Raw genomic sequence first — 13,000 nt, 5'->3', positions numbered from 1 at the left:
ATTTACATTATAATTCACAGTGGTAGTAAAATAACAGTTATGAGGTAGCAATGAAATAATTTTATGGCTGGGGGCGGGGGGGGAGGGTATCACCACCACATGAGGAGCTGTATTAAAGGGGCATAGCATTAGCAAGGTTTAGAACCACTGCCCTAGGGTTTCCACAGAGTGGCACGCTAACAGGGCAGGCTCGTGCTGGTGACTGTGTGATGGATTAAAGCATGGTTTTGGCCACAGTGGGCTTCTGTGTCCTCATGGGTCAGGGAGGGACAGTGCTTGGTCAGGTGCTGAGACTCACTGTGTGTGCCAAGCTCTGGGCTGCTAAGGTCACTGTAGCTCTACCACTAACTTCTCAAAGTCTTAGGTTAGCCAGCTTGCTCAAGGTCAGCAAGCAGCCAGTGGTGGGGCTGAGGCTCCCGCCAGCATTCATCCGTTGGAACTTCGAGCAACCACTCTGCTTCTGGGTCTGTAAGAGCAGTAAGTGGGAAGGACCTGGCTCAGTGGCCAACCAGGACTGGCAGTGGCATTGCTGCCATGGTCCTCTACTGAAAATACAGGTTCAAGAGTCCCTAAAAAGGACAGCCAGCTCTGCTGAGTCTGGAGTTGGCCCCAATCTCCCTGAAAACTTGTTTATGGGTCTTGTGGTTGTCTGAAGAAAGAGCTGTCTGTCCTCCTCCAACTTCAGAAGCCTCCAAAGGTAGGATCGAGTTACCGAGCACATATACACCTGTTGTTCTGTGCTGGACAGGCTAGAAAGCGCCAAAGCAGGAGCACACTTCTGACCTGGGCTGGGGTCAGCAGTGTCCTTGGCAGGCATGGTCTTAATCTGCCAAGAGCTTCTACCTGGCAGGGAATGTGGATATGTTCTGGGCCTTCAAGGTTCCCTTATTTCACCCTGACTCCATCAATACCCACACCAGACTGAGCACTGACTGCAGTAACTGTGAGGATAGGCTCTGGTCTGAGCAAACAGTAGCAGCTATGGGCACCTAACTGCAGATGTTACTAAAGGTTTTGTTCAGGTACAGGATAGGGACGCCTTTCTGCTCACCATCTCACATGAGCCTTACCACACTCCTGTGGGATGAAGCAATGCCAGAGACACGCCATATTAGGAATGCGGTGAAAGAAATTGGTTAGTTTGCCTGACCACATGCAGCAAGCACGGTATGATTTGTGATAAACACAGCTCGAGCGCACAGTCCATGCAGCCACGATGCCGTAGTGCGTCCCCCAGAGTCAGGATGGAGGGAGAAACAAGTCACCTAACCTCTCTCTCTCTTCAGCAGACTTGAGAACAATGACACATGATGGAAAGGGGTCATCATGTTGTTCCTCTCCCTACCTCCAAGCTTTGTAACAGTCTTGTTGCCAGCAAAGAGGGGACCGAGACACAACTCACACTGCCGCCCACAGCAGCTTGAAGAGGTTCCCTATATTTTTAGGGAACTTGATTCAGGCCAAACTGGGATTTGTGGCTTTGATCCCGAAAAGAATTTCAGAACTAAACAGTAAGTGAAGGAGCTGGGGATTTAACTGAAGGTATGCTTTTGAAGGTGGTCCTTTGTTATTTTGTGCATGTGTGTATCACACGCATGTAGGGGCATGCAGAGGCCAGAGGAAGCAATGAGATGCTCCCTCGGGACTGGAGTTACAGATGGTTGTGTGGCCCCCTGTGGATGCTGAGAGCTGAACCTGGGCCATCTGCAAACTGTAAATGTTGCTAACCAATGAGCCGTCTCTCCACCCCGTTATTAAAGATACCTTAGCATAGGTTTAAACAGGAGGGTTAAGAGAAAAAGAGGTGCTGAGAAGAAATGTAGGCATAACCCAGAGAGTGGATATGAGAATGTCTTCCTCAAGGGAGCAAGATGGAAATCGAGGCTGACCACCTGGACACCGACTCCTCACAGGAAAGCCACAGTAGCTGCCTTAGTGTTAGCCATAAATGCCTTCTGATGGCTCGAATGTCGCATCTCAAAACGTTGCTGAGCAACTTTCCCCTCACTTTTCTTCCTCCTTGAACGAGTTCAGTTATCTGTTGGGTCCAGAAGTGCTTTATATGGAATTATAATCTGGTAAATTATACCAGGAACCACTACAGTTGAACAAGGGGTTTAATACATGCCTTTCCATGTGACCAAGTTTTCTGGTAAGACTCTTAGAATATTTCTGGTGTGCAGTTGTGGAGATAAGGCAGTTATTTGTTGTGTGAACTCTTCCTTCTCTGTTGGCAAAAGTCTCTGATTTCAGGGTAAGGGCCTCCTCTCGAATTTTCCTTCCATCCTGTCATGATTCACTGTGAACTATAGCTCAGAGAGGTTAAATGATTTGCTCCAGGTCACACAGCTCCTTGTGTTTCTATTGTACAAGTTTAGTGGCCCAGAAAAATATGCATCCTGGATAAATTCTCAGAAGGCATAGGGGAACACGCTTGCTGATACTCTGTAAATGTGCCTCTTTATTCACCAAAATTCTCAAAACCACTTTATGTGACTCTCTGGAAAACACGTGGACTCACTCTAATTTGAACTCAGCTCAGCCTACAGGAAGCCAAGAAATGACCTGACACCTGCATGCATTTAACACGTTACCCTCTGTCTGAAGAGCGGCCATCTTCCTCCTTGCCAGAGGATTTTTCTCATGCTCCTGTCTCTGAAAGAGCATGACGCTGCATGTGTGTCAGCTTCTCTGGGCTTCGGAATGAGTTTGTAGTAACAGAGTACCACAGTAACTGCAGTGAGCACACTGTGCAAGAAATGTAGATGAGCACATTTATGTCTTTCCACAATGTCATAATTTATTGAGTAACATTAAATTCACAAGGTGCTGCATTTTCAGTAGCAACACGTTGCTGGGCACCTTGGGAATCTGGTTGAGGCAAATGTAAAGTCTTCTATTTGAACGTTAATTATTAATATTAATTCTCATGTCATGCATTAAATATCTCTCTATATTTGTAAGTTACAGGAATATACATAGACTAAGAAGGCTATAGAAGAGTTGAAGAGGTTTTAGAAGTGGTATGATAGTAAAGAGAGTCTGTATTGATAAGACAATGAACACAGACCAGCTGTGGGGAAGGTGTTGTAGATATTGAGAGTAAGAGGAATAACGGATATAGTCATTGGCAGAGCCTTAGATATCCCAACCACAGTGAGATAGGAAAGAATGAATCCAACTCTCCTTAAGAGTCCATGGCTAGATGGCTATATATTAAGCACTGCTAGGTACTGTTGAGAATTCTGTGATAGGCCTTTATTGTAAGCGTCTTTAATGTCCATCTCCCCAAAAAGCTAAGCTGTTTGTTAGGACTGCCTAGCTTCTTGAATGATAGCTGTCAGACAAGCAAACCTCCTTTGGGACTTTGAACACTCCATATTTAATCTGAGAGCACTGCACTCCAATTGTAGATTATCGGAACTATAGTTGTTAAAGCTATGACTTCTACTTTAGGAGGCCTTTCTCCACTCTTGACAGGTCCATGAAGCTTGCATCTGCTTTGGAAGACTCCACTTTGGACAAGACATGTCTCTGTGGAGTCAAGATGACACTGCTTCCCTTGCAGCTATACAGAAGAAGAAGAAGAGGAGGAGGAGGAGGGGGAGGAGGAGGAGGAGGAGGAGGAGGAGGAGGAGGAGGAGGAGGAGGAGGAGGAGTGCCTCTTCTATGACTCAGCAAAAAGCCTGATTGGTCCTTGACTTGTAATTATTCCTTATATAAATAAAGCTTGTAATTGATGAACTTGGAAACCATACATATAAAAGGCTAAGACTGGTGGAATTATAATCCAGTTACAAGCATACCTCATACCCTTTCTGGCTATATGAGGTAGCTGTTTACCACCTTTTTATTTTGAGATATATTTCCTGGGTACTATGCTCCAGTGTTATGACAATAAGATCCAATAAAAGCTTTTCTTGAATGAGTCTTTTGCCTGGCTATTTCTTTGTCATGGGTAGAGAAGGTTGGGCTCATTACTCCAAGCAGACAAGACCCCGAGTCTTTTGGCATTGGCAGTGACAGTGGTGGTAGTGAGGTAGCTAAGAGTTCTGAACATTCACTGAAGTGAAGGGCCCTAATACACAGAGCTCTGAGCTGTAACATTAGTAGGTAGCTGAAGAGTTCCAGAGAGCAACTCAGGGCAGATTCTGAGGTGCTAAGACTATGAAGGATGGCAGAGAAACTGGGATTGGAGAATATGAGTGGCTGTCAAGAGCTGAGGGTGGGAGCCCAAACTACAAGGACTGAAAAGCTCTGAACACAAGAAGAACTTGAGAGGCTGCCAAGACTTGAAGAGCTGACAACCACAGTTCAGAACAGTAACTCTAGCTGCTGGCCATTAGTACTCTAAGCCCAGTACAATTAGCCTGTCTTGAGCACCTAGAACAATAAATAGCTAGGGAATTTTAGAGCCATATGCCTCTAGTGTTTAGGCTTAGAACCATAAGCTTCTGGGTGTGGAAGCCTGGCTTGTGAATCTCTGAGACTCAGGGTTGTCAATGACTGCATAAATCAGGTGTATCCCTTAGCCACCCATGGGTGACAGTAGTCTCACGGGTAGTGAAGCCATTATCTTGGCTACTGTTTCAGGCTTCATAGCAACCTTCCTGACATCTATAGCTCATGGCAAAGGTCTTCTGCACTGGGACATTAGAGTTCACTTCTGAGTATCAAGCTATTGTGCTCACAGATCTTGCTGAAACCAAAAAGTTGCTTGATGATAGTTGTGGACCACAGGGATCTGTAGTTCACATACGAGAGTCTCCGTAGAATGATCTCCTGGTTCCCTTGTATTCAGTACCAGTCCCTTTTCACTCTTTTTCTCTTTGTATCCCTCTCTAGCCCTCCTTCTATCTTCCTCCTCCCAACCTCAAGCAATTTTTCTTTGGCTTATTATGACATCTTGAATTCTCTTGTCTATTCCAACAGCCAATATAACAAGGACAGCAAGAGTAGAATGTAAGAGATGCTAAGATAGAAGACGAAAATGGATGGAGTACAGTGTACAGATGGAGAGAGAGAGACAGAGAGAGAGAGAGAGAGAGAGAGAGAGAGAGAGAGAGAGAGAGAGAGAGAATTCCAGAGAGCAACAGTGGTAGGATCCAAAAGGAGTGCTTCATAAACCAAGTAACAATTTTTCAATAAGGAAAAATAATGTATTATTTTTGGTGAATGCAAATTAATGACTTTTAAGTAAAATACATGGCTGGAGAAGCTTGTAAGATTTTGTTATTAGGTCTGAAGAGAATTCATATATATCAAGACCAGGAATTTTGACATAATGAACAGATGGAGGCGGAATTGGACGTCTCCACAGACAGCGAGGAAGTTAGTTGCTTGACGGAGTTTTTGCACGTGTATGGGCAGAAATTATTTCACACTGTTATTATATATGATTATAAACCATATATATGATTATATATTATATGATTATAAACCATATATATTATATATGACTATAAACCAGCTCAATAAGAAGCTAGGATCAGGCGATAAGGAGGGGTAGGTCATCGACCATGCAGAGTCTTCCCCAAAGCACACATTTTCCATGACAGCATTCTATATCCCTCCTCTGTCTGAACAGTTAGTACCTATCCTTTATGGATCATCTCAAGCAGGAAATGACCATATTTTTAAACTTCTCAAAGTGTCATGGAATACTTTTGTGAGGAGAACTTTCGAGGAAAAACATCCAGCAAATATAAACAATGTATAGACTTAAATTCTTGCCTTCAGCTTGACAAATGTCCAGTTGCTTTGTCCAGCTGCTGTCGGAGTTTCTAAAGCTGCCCTCGTTTCTGTACTCGAGTCTGCCATAACTCAGGTTGAAGAGTTCCCTGGTGGGAACTTGTGAACCATACTCTGAACTGTACAGCAGTAAGAGGCTGGCATACACTGAAAACTCACAGGTGCACACACAGGTGTAGCTCACCCCGCTGCTGTACCAACACACACACACACACACACACTCACACACACACACTCACACACACACTTTGCTGCAGAGCAACCTGAAAGTGCTACTTTCTGATGATGCCTGGATCTATGTATTACTCTTGGTCTTAGTCCTATTCTTTAATTTCCAGAAGATTCTATGCTTTAACTCCACACCCACCTCTTCTCATCCATAATCTAATTTAGGACAGACAGTGGGTCTCTGTTCTCAACTTCCTTTTAAACATTTACAATTTGTTGATAGTGCCAAAGGGCTTTAGAACATTCGATCTGAAGGGACTGGAGAAGTGGCTCATTGGATTGGAGCAGTGCCTAGGCTTCCAGAGGACCAGGGTTTGATTCCCCTACCAGTACAGGATGGCTCATAAGTGTCTGCAACTCCAGTCAGATCTGGTGCCTTCTTTCGGCCTCTACAGGCACTGCATGCACTTGGTGTACGGACAAACAAGCAGGCAAGACATAAAATGAAAAAGATGCTATGTATAGCTATTAATATTATATTATATTAGAGATGAAGGACAAGGAAATACTGTAAAATGACTTATAATTTCATTAAAAATAGCATTGTAATAAATCAATACGAGTTAATTGATTTTTAATGAAAATAACTATTTTCTAAGTCAGGATCAAATAAGGAGAGTAAGATTGTTTTACATATATTTACATATATTAAAAACCTCTCTGGTGTTTGGCATCTTCTTTTAGGCTATGCCTTCCACTTCCTTTCCCATGAGGAGCAGAGGGCAGCTCCATCCTGTTTCCATCTGCGGACCCTGCCTGCTGAGCGCTCGCAGGCTCTAGAGTCTCTGGGGGACTCCTTTGTGTAACAGTGCAAGAGACGTGTGAAACGCGTGACTAAGTCAGGTCATTCGAGAAACAGTCTGACCTTACAGCCTCTAAAACAGGATTTGGGGACCTGTGAAGGGCTTTGAGGAGCACTGGGCAAAGACGGCTTGCTTAATAACTCCTCGTGCTGGGCTGTAAACATTTAGAGTGACTACCTCCCCCGCTCCCCAGTTTGTTTGGAACCGGCTTGGTTTTATTGCAGTACCGAGGACTGGACCTTGCGCCTCGCACACGCCAGGCACTCTACCATTGAGCTACATCCCAGCTCCTGTCTGAGTTTTAACACCGAAAACCCTGCATCCTCGGTAAACTGCCGGCTGCTCATCACAAGAGGCACACGTGCTCTCAGCCGAGCTGAGCATCGTGATGCTAACCTTTCCCCTCTCCTCTGCACCTCTGGTCCTCGTTCTCCTCTTCCCTTTCATCCATTTCCCATACCCTCTGACAAACGTGGGTGGAGGCAAAGGCTGTTATGGAGGCGCCCGGTAGAGACAGCCAGCTGCCCACTGTGTCCTCTCTCCTCATCCGAAGTACCAGAAATCTCACTCTTCTGTGTTAAAAATGTGATCAGGAAAAAAGAAATATTTCTAGGCCTTGTACGTAGTTGGTCATATGACATAGTTTTGAGCAGTAAGATGTTCAAGAAATTGGGTGGGGATATCCACATCCTTTTCCGGGCCTCTGAGTTTGAACAGTGTACACATATCACACACACACACACACACACACACACACACACACACACACACACACACACACCCTACCCAGGAACACCCTGCTTGTCCTAATTGCATTCTATTGCTGTGATTAAACATTCTCTTTCAATAGCACCTGAGGGCAGGAGGGAATATGTGACTTACAATCCTAGGCCAGGGAGATTAAGGTAGGAACTTGTCCCAGCCACAATCTGGAGCCATGAGAGAGACAAGTGCTCCCATGCTGCCTGCTTACAGGCTTTCAGCGCTCAACACCCTTTATAGAGCCCAGGGCCCAGCTCTTAAAATGGTACCACTCACATTCAGGGTGTGTCTTTCCACACCAATGCACAACCAAGACATGCACACAGGCTAGTGTGAGAGCTAGACAATTCTTCATTAAAATTCGATTCCCACATGATTCTAGGTTTCGTCAAGTTGGCAGTTAAAACTAACTAGCAAAATACACACACACACACACACACACACACACACGTACACACACACAACACACACACACACAACACACACACATGCAAAGATGGTCAAGTGCTTTCTGCACACCATGTACGCTGCCCCAGGTTCAGTCCCCAGGAGCCCAACCAACAAACCAGAGTGGATCGGCAGCACACAGGTCTTTTGCCCTTTGCTCTGTTTTGTCTTGCTATCTGGAGCCCACCCTCGGGATAGATGGATTTTCAGACATACTATAGACGTGAAGACCAGGGCTAGGCCTGGAGGGGAAATAAACAAGGTTGAGAGCCAGAAGGGCACTGGCTCCCCACTGGCTTAGCAGGACTGCCCAAAAAAGCCTTTGGTGAATTATTTCTAGATGTCTTCTGTCAGCAAACGGATGGAAATAGATTTTAAAATCTCCATCGTGTGCTGCTTTTCAGATTTCTGTTGGCAAACTTCACTCTCGATCAATGGAAGATGTGTTTCTTTAGTGCGTAGAAAGTTTATGTCGAGAAGATGACAGGTTGTAAACAAACATGGAGTCATTTATGGCTGTTGTCTAGCTGCACTAAGGACTCATACATTCCCAGGAGGCAGGAGCCTCTGCAGTGGAATGATTCTTTCACCACGGGCTGGATTAAGTGACTGCCCAGTTCTGCCCACACTCTTAGAACTGTCATCACAGAAGAACTCAGAGAAACAGCCCAAGAGGCCTGCAGAGAAAGCTGTCTTCCACATGCTTTCTGGGAATTTTTACTTCTTGCCCAGATACCTGGACTGACATCGAGGAGTCAGGTGGTGAGGTCAGAGCACATTTGCTCTTAGTAGCATGTCGGAAGTGGCCCTCATAGATTGCCACTCGCTATGGGGGTGTGCCTGTAGTTACACCTCAGGCTAGAGTGTTAGAGTGCTCAGGCTCTAGGGTAGAGGGCAAGGGTGTTTGGCAGGAGTGTTACCATATCTATTGGCACATAGGCAGCTGTCTTCACTCAGAGGCTAGCCTTGCCTACTGGTCCCTCTGTCTTCTTAGACCACTACAGAAAGTAAGCCTTCCAGTCTCCGGGCCTCTGAGAGGGTTCTTCTGTCATTGCAAGTTTTCATGGTGGGGACTTCACGTCACTAATCACAGCTTTACAGATAGGCAAGGATGTCATGCCTGGACACCACGATACACCCACATGCTGCCGGGCTGACTCAGGAACCTACTGCTGACTGCTGTGCCGGCACCCTGCCCTTGAAGTCCTTAGCTTCCCTCTTTGCTACAATGAGAACAAATATTAGGCTTTAAACTACATTGATGTTAACACAGTGAGGTTGGAAACACTGAGAAAGGAAGTGCGTGGGCTTTGAACTTAGAATGCACGAGCCAAGGTGTTTAGATAGGAAAAAAGAGCACTTGGTAAACAATAAAACCGGTCTCCACAGGCTCTGAGTGGGCTCCCAGGAAGCTCTTGGGGAGTGGGAGCAAAGCAGTCTTTCCCTTTAGTAAACTTGTCAACTCCACAGGTAGTTACAATTTTATACAAATATTTGCACCTATTGTATCTAGTAGTAGCAGAATAATTGTGGGTAAAGAGGGCTTGCAAGAAAGTCTCTGCCTATACCTGGAACAGGATGAGCCCAAGGGTGGGCAAAGGCACTAGAATGGTAGAGTGAGTCCTTGAAGTTTAGACACCAGAGGCGGCTTGGTCAGCCCTCCACTCTGGAGGTGTACTTGGCACCTACAGTCTCACCTGCTAAAAGATACCTTGACCACTTGCTTGTTCTGCCTGTGCCTGGTGAATTCTTCTCCCCCAGGAACACAAGAACAGAAGTGGCTGCCATGGTGGGGATGGGAAGGGGTGTGGAAGGAGGCATCTCCTTATCGACAACATCCTGACTGCCGGGGCAACCTCTCTGAGATCACAGCCTGCTTAGGAAACTCGCTGTTAATCTCTGAACCCTGGTCTGAGGTAGGGAAGCAGCACCCTAGAATCTCTCTGAGCAGGGGCTGTACCCACACTTCTTGCTTCTTCTCTTTGTCTACCATCACCAAGAGTCCCAGAGTGCTTGTCTATGCATGGACAAATGCTACAGACGAGGGCCATGGAGATGTGTGGCTGTTCTCCAGTTGTCTGGGCCCAGATAGTCTTGAGTCAACTTGTACGAGGCTGCTACTCCTGCAGTTCTTTCTTAAAGACTCTTCTTTTAAGAGCTCCTGGAGTGTGGTTTTGTTTTGCTCTCCTTTCGAACGTCTAAGCCCCCGTTTTTGTTTTTTGTTTTTTTGTTTTTCCTCTCCAGGGCTCAACTGAGTTCTGGTACCCTGCAATATTTGAAAGAAAACAAAAGTTTTCTTATTATATATGATACATGAGTACTTCCTAGGTTTATCACTTTTAAAGAGCCAAGAATGTGCTGTGTGGGTGTGTGTGTTCAAGTGGATATACACGTATGTACACTTGTGTGCTCATGTGCACATTCGAGAGAGAGGAAGGAGTTTGGATGGGAGCAGAGACATACAGGACAAGAACACAGGGAAGGATGGTACAGTGGGCTCTTTCAAAGATGCCAGCCAGAGATCACAGGCCCAGATAGAGCAAAAGGATCTGGGTCAGCCTGCTGGGACCTGCCTGAGCTGTAAGGGGTGGGAGGTGGAAGGCACCGGGCGCTGTGCTCCAGGTGTCCCTGCAGAGTCAAAAAGCCACTAATGGAAATAGCCACTAGGGCATGATTTTTCATGCCCTGATTCCAATCACAGACCTGTCATCCAAGAAGAATATCGAAGGGGAAATCCCATTTCATTTTAAGCCAAACGTTCCCCCCACCGATGCCAAAGTCTGTGGAAACAAAACTGACTGGAAAGATTGAGCACACACTGTTCTGACTCCTCCAGTGAGAGGTGGCAACGCTCATCGTGTACTGAGAGGTGACTTTGCCTAAAGAGGGACCTGCCCGTACACAGCGATGACCTTTCATACTTTCTTGGACCAGACACTTGGCTCACAAGAGAACATGCGGCCCACCTGGTCTTTGTGAGCAGGTAAATGTGGGTCCTGACTGGTGTTAACACCATCGTATGACTATGGGAAGGAAGGCATGTGGAGGCATTGCACAGCAAAGTCTTACAGAAAATTCCAGAGGGAAAGAAAGGGCTATGGATCTGTCTTAGAAAAGAACACAAAGTCAGGATATGAGCACGTCTGTGTCTACAGGATACACACATGGGAAACTTCTTGGAAGACAGAGGAACAGCCTCAGCTATGGGGACAACAATTTGAACACTCTAGGAAGGGACAGACAGTATAGGTCTCCTTGTGACCTGTCACATGTCACGTGTCATTTATGACCACTGGTGGTTGGTAGTCAAGAGTTTTAACACTTGTGCAGTGATTCTAAGAGTCCTCACAGTGACCTAGCGATATGGGTCTAGTAGAGTCATCTTGTTCCACTGTTAGAAACTGAAGCTCAGAGATCGTGGGTAAGACATGGTCAGTCAGCATCCTAAGCCTTTTGTCACCTCTTATGCAAGACATCCAGAGCTTCCTACCTGTGTTAGCCTTGTCTGATCTGTGGCTTCTAGGCTGCACCCCTCCTAAGAGAGCTATAAACACGAGTCATAATGCAATGTCAAAGGGTTGGACACATCTGGTCTAAGGCAGGCACCTGGATAGGCTGTTTTAGAGACCTAGGAGGTCCCATGGTATAGGTGACATTTGTTCACTTGGACATCCTTAATGTATGGTGATGACTGGGAAAGTCCGTCTCTAAGGGGACACAGGGACTCAGTGCTGTGGGCAGTGTCTCATTCACTCTTTCAGGTTTCCTCAGTCTTGGGCATGTTCTCTTGCTTGTGGTTTTTCCAGATTTGGGTAAAAGAAATCACAGTGATGGTGTCATCAGAACATCGTAGTGGTGAAGGGCAGCTCCTACAGTGTAGTGTTCTCAGGGTTGTTGGTTGAAAGTCAGTATAATAGGAAACTATAACACCTGTCAGGCCTTGGGACAAGACCAACATCTTGTGCTATTCCAGACTATAAGCACATGGGGGTCCAGTTCCTAGTTTCCTCCTCCTCTTCCTCTTCCTCCTCTTCCTCTTCCTCCTCTTCTTCCTTCTCTCCTCCTCCTTTGCCTCCTCCTTCTATTTAAATAGTTTTTGTTTCATTTTATTTTAGATATCCTTAAATGAAAAAAAAAGACTGAAAATTTGAGTCTTGGTCTCAAGCTGGCCCCAGACTCTGCAGCAGACACAGACAAGCCCGATCCTCTTGCCTCTGCCTCTTGCGAACCGGGATTATTGGCATGCACCACCATACCAGTTATTATGTTTTTTTGTGAATCAGGGGCACTCCAATGTCCTGTGTAGAATAGTTGCGAAATGCATAAAGAATATAAAGGAGTTATCATATGGTATCCCTGATGATGTGTTTCTTTCTTTTATACAAGTGTATGCATGTGCATATGCATGCATGTGAGTGTGTACGTGAGGGTGTTGCGCATGGGAAATGTGTGACATTTGTTCTCTACACAACAGCGCGCAGTAGTTGTACAAGGCTAAATCTTATGTGCATTTAACATACTTTACCTGCCGACCTTCTATTACATTGATCCACTGTGTGATGATTTCCTTAAGGTGGTTGTTTGGAAGTCAAGTTCTAGAAATAAAAGCCAGGGCCACCACTAACCTCGTCAACATGCGTCGTTAAAACACCAGCCTAGCTTCAAGAGGCTTTGCCGCCATGGTACACATCCAGCATGAGTGGCGCGTCCGGAGAACAGTTCCCCTGAGGAAAGTTGAGAGTGGGAGCTACTTCATCTGAAAAGGAGGACCTGTGAGTGCAGCATCTGTCTTCCCGTTTGAAGAACTCTCCTGTGAGGAAGAATACTTGGGAGAGTGGGAGAGACGTGAATGCTGATCTGACTAGGATCTAACCTAATATAACGAACAGTGTGTGTGTGTGTGTGTGTGTGTGTGTGTGTGTGTGTGTGTAGACAAGTTTAGTGTGGGACAAAGAACTTGTCTCAACATTTCATGATGAAACTCTCAATTGTTTTGATAGCAAGTCATA

At 45.7% G+C, this 13,000-nt stretch overlaps 1 long non-coding RNA gene across 1 annotated transcript; it reads left to right on the top strand.

Annotated features, from left to right (window-relative positions):
• Positions 1 to 424: 424 nt before the first annotated feature.
• Positions 425 to 3,929, top strand: LOC148004320 (uncharacterized). Its single transcript, XR_015628007.1, has 3 exons — positions 425 to 697; positions 1,290 to 1,511; positions 3,481 to 3,929. It is a non-coding gene; the product is annotated as an uncharacterized LOC148004320 (long non-coding RNA).
• Positions 3,930 to 13,000: the final 9,071 nt, after the last annotated feature.

Source organism: Rattus norvegicus, chromosome 8, assembly GCF_021556685.1.
Source record: "Rattus norvegicus strain SHRSP/BbbUtx chromosome 8, alternate assembly SHRSP_T2T, whole genome shotgun sequence".
Classification (NCBI taxonomy): Eukaryota; Metazoa; Chordata; class Mammalia; order Rodentia; family Muridae; genus Rattus; species Rattus norvegicus.
The sequence above is the reverse complement of the archived record's forward strand: the minus strand, read 5'-3'. Positions and strand labels throughout refer to the sequence as shown.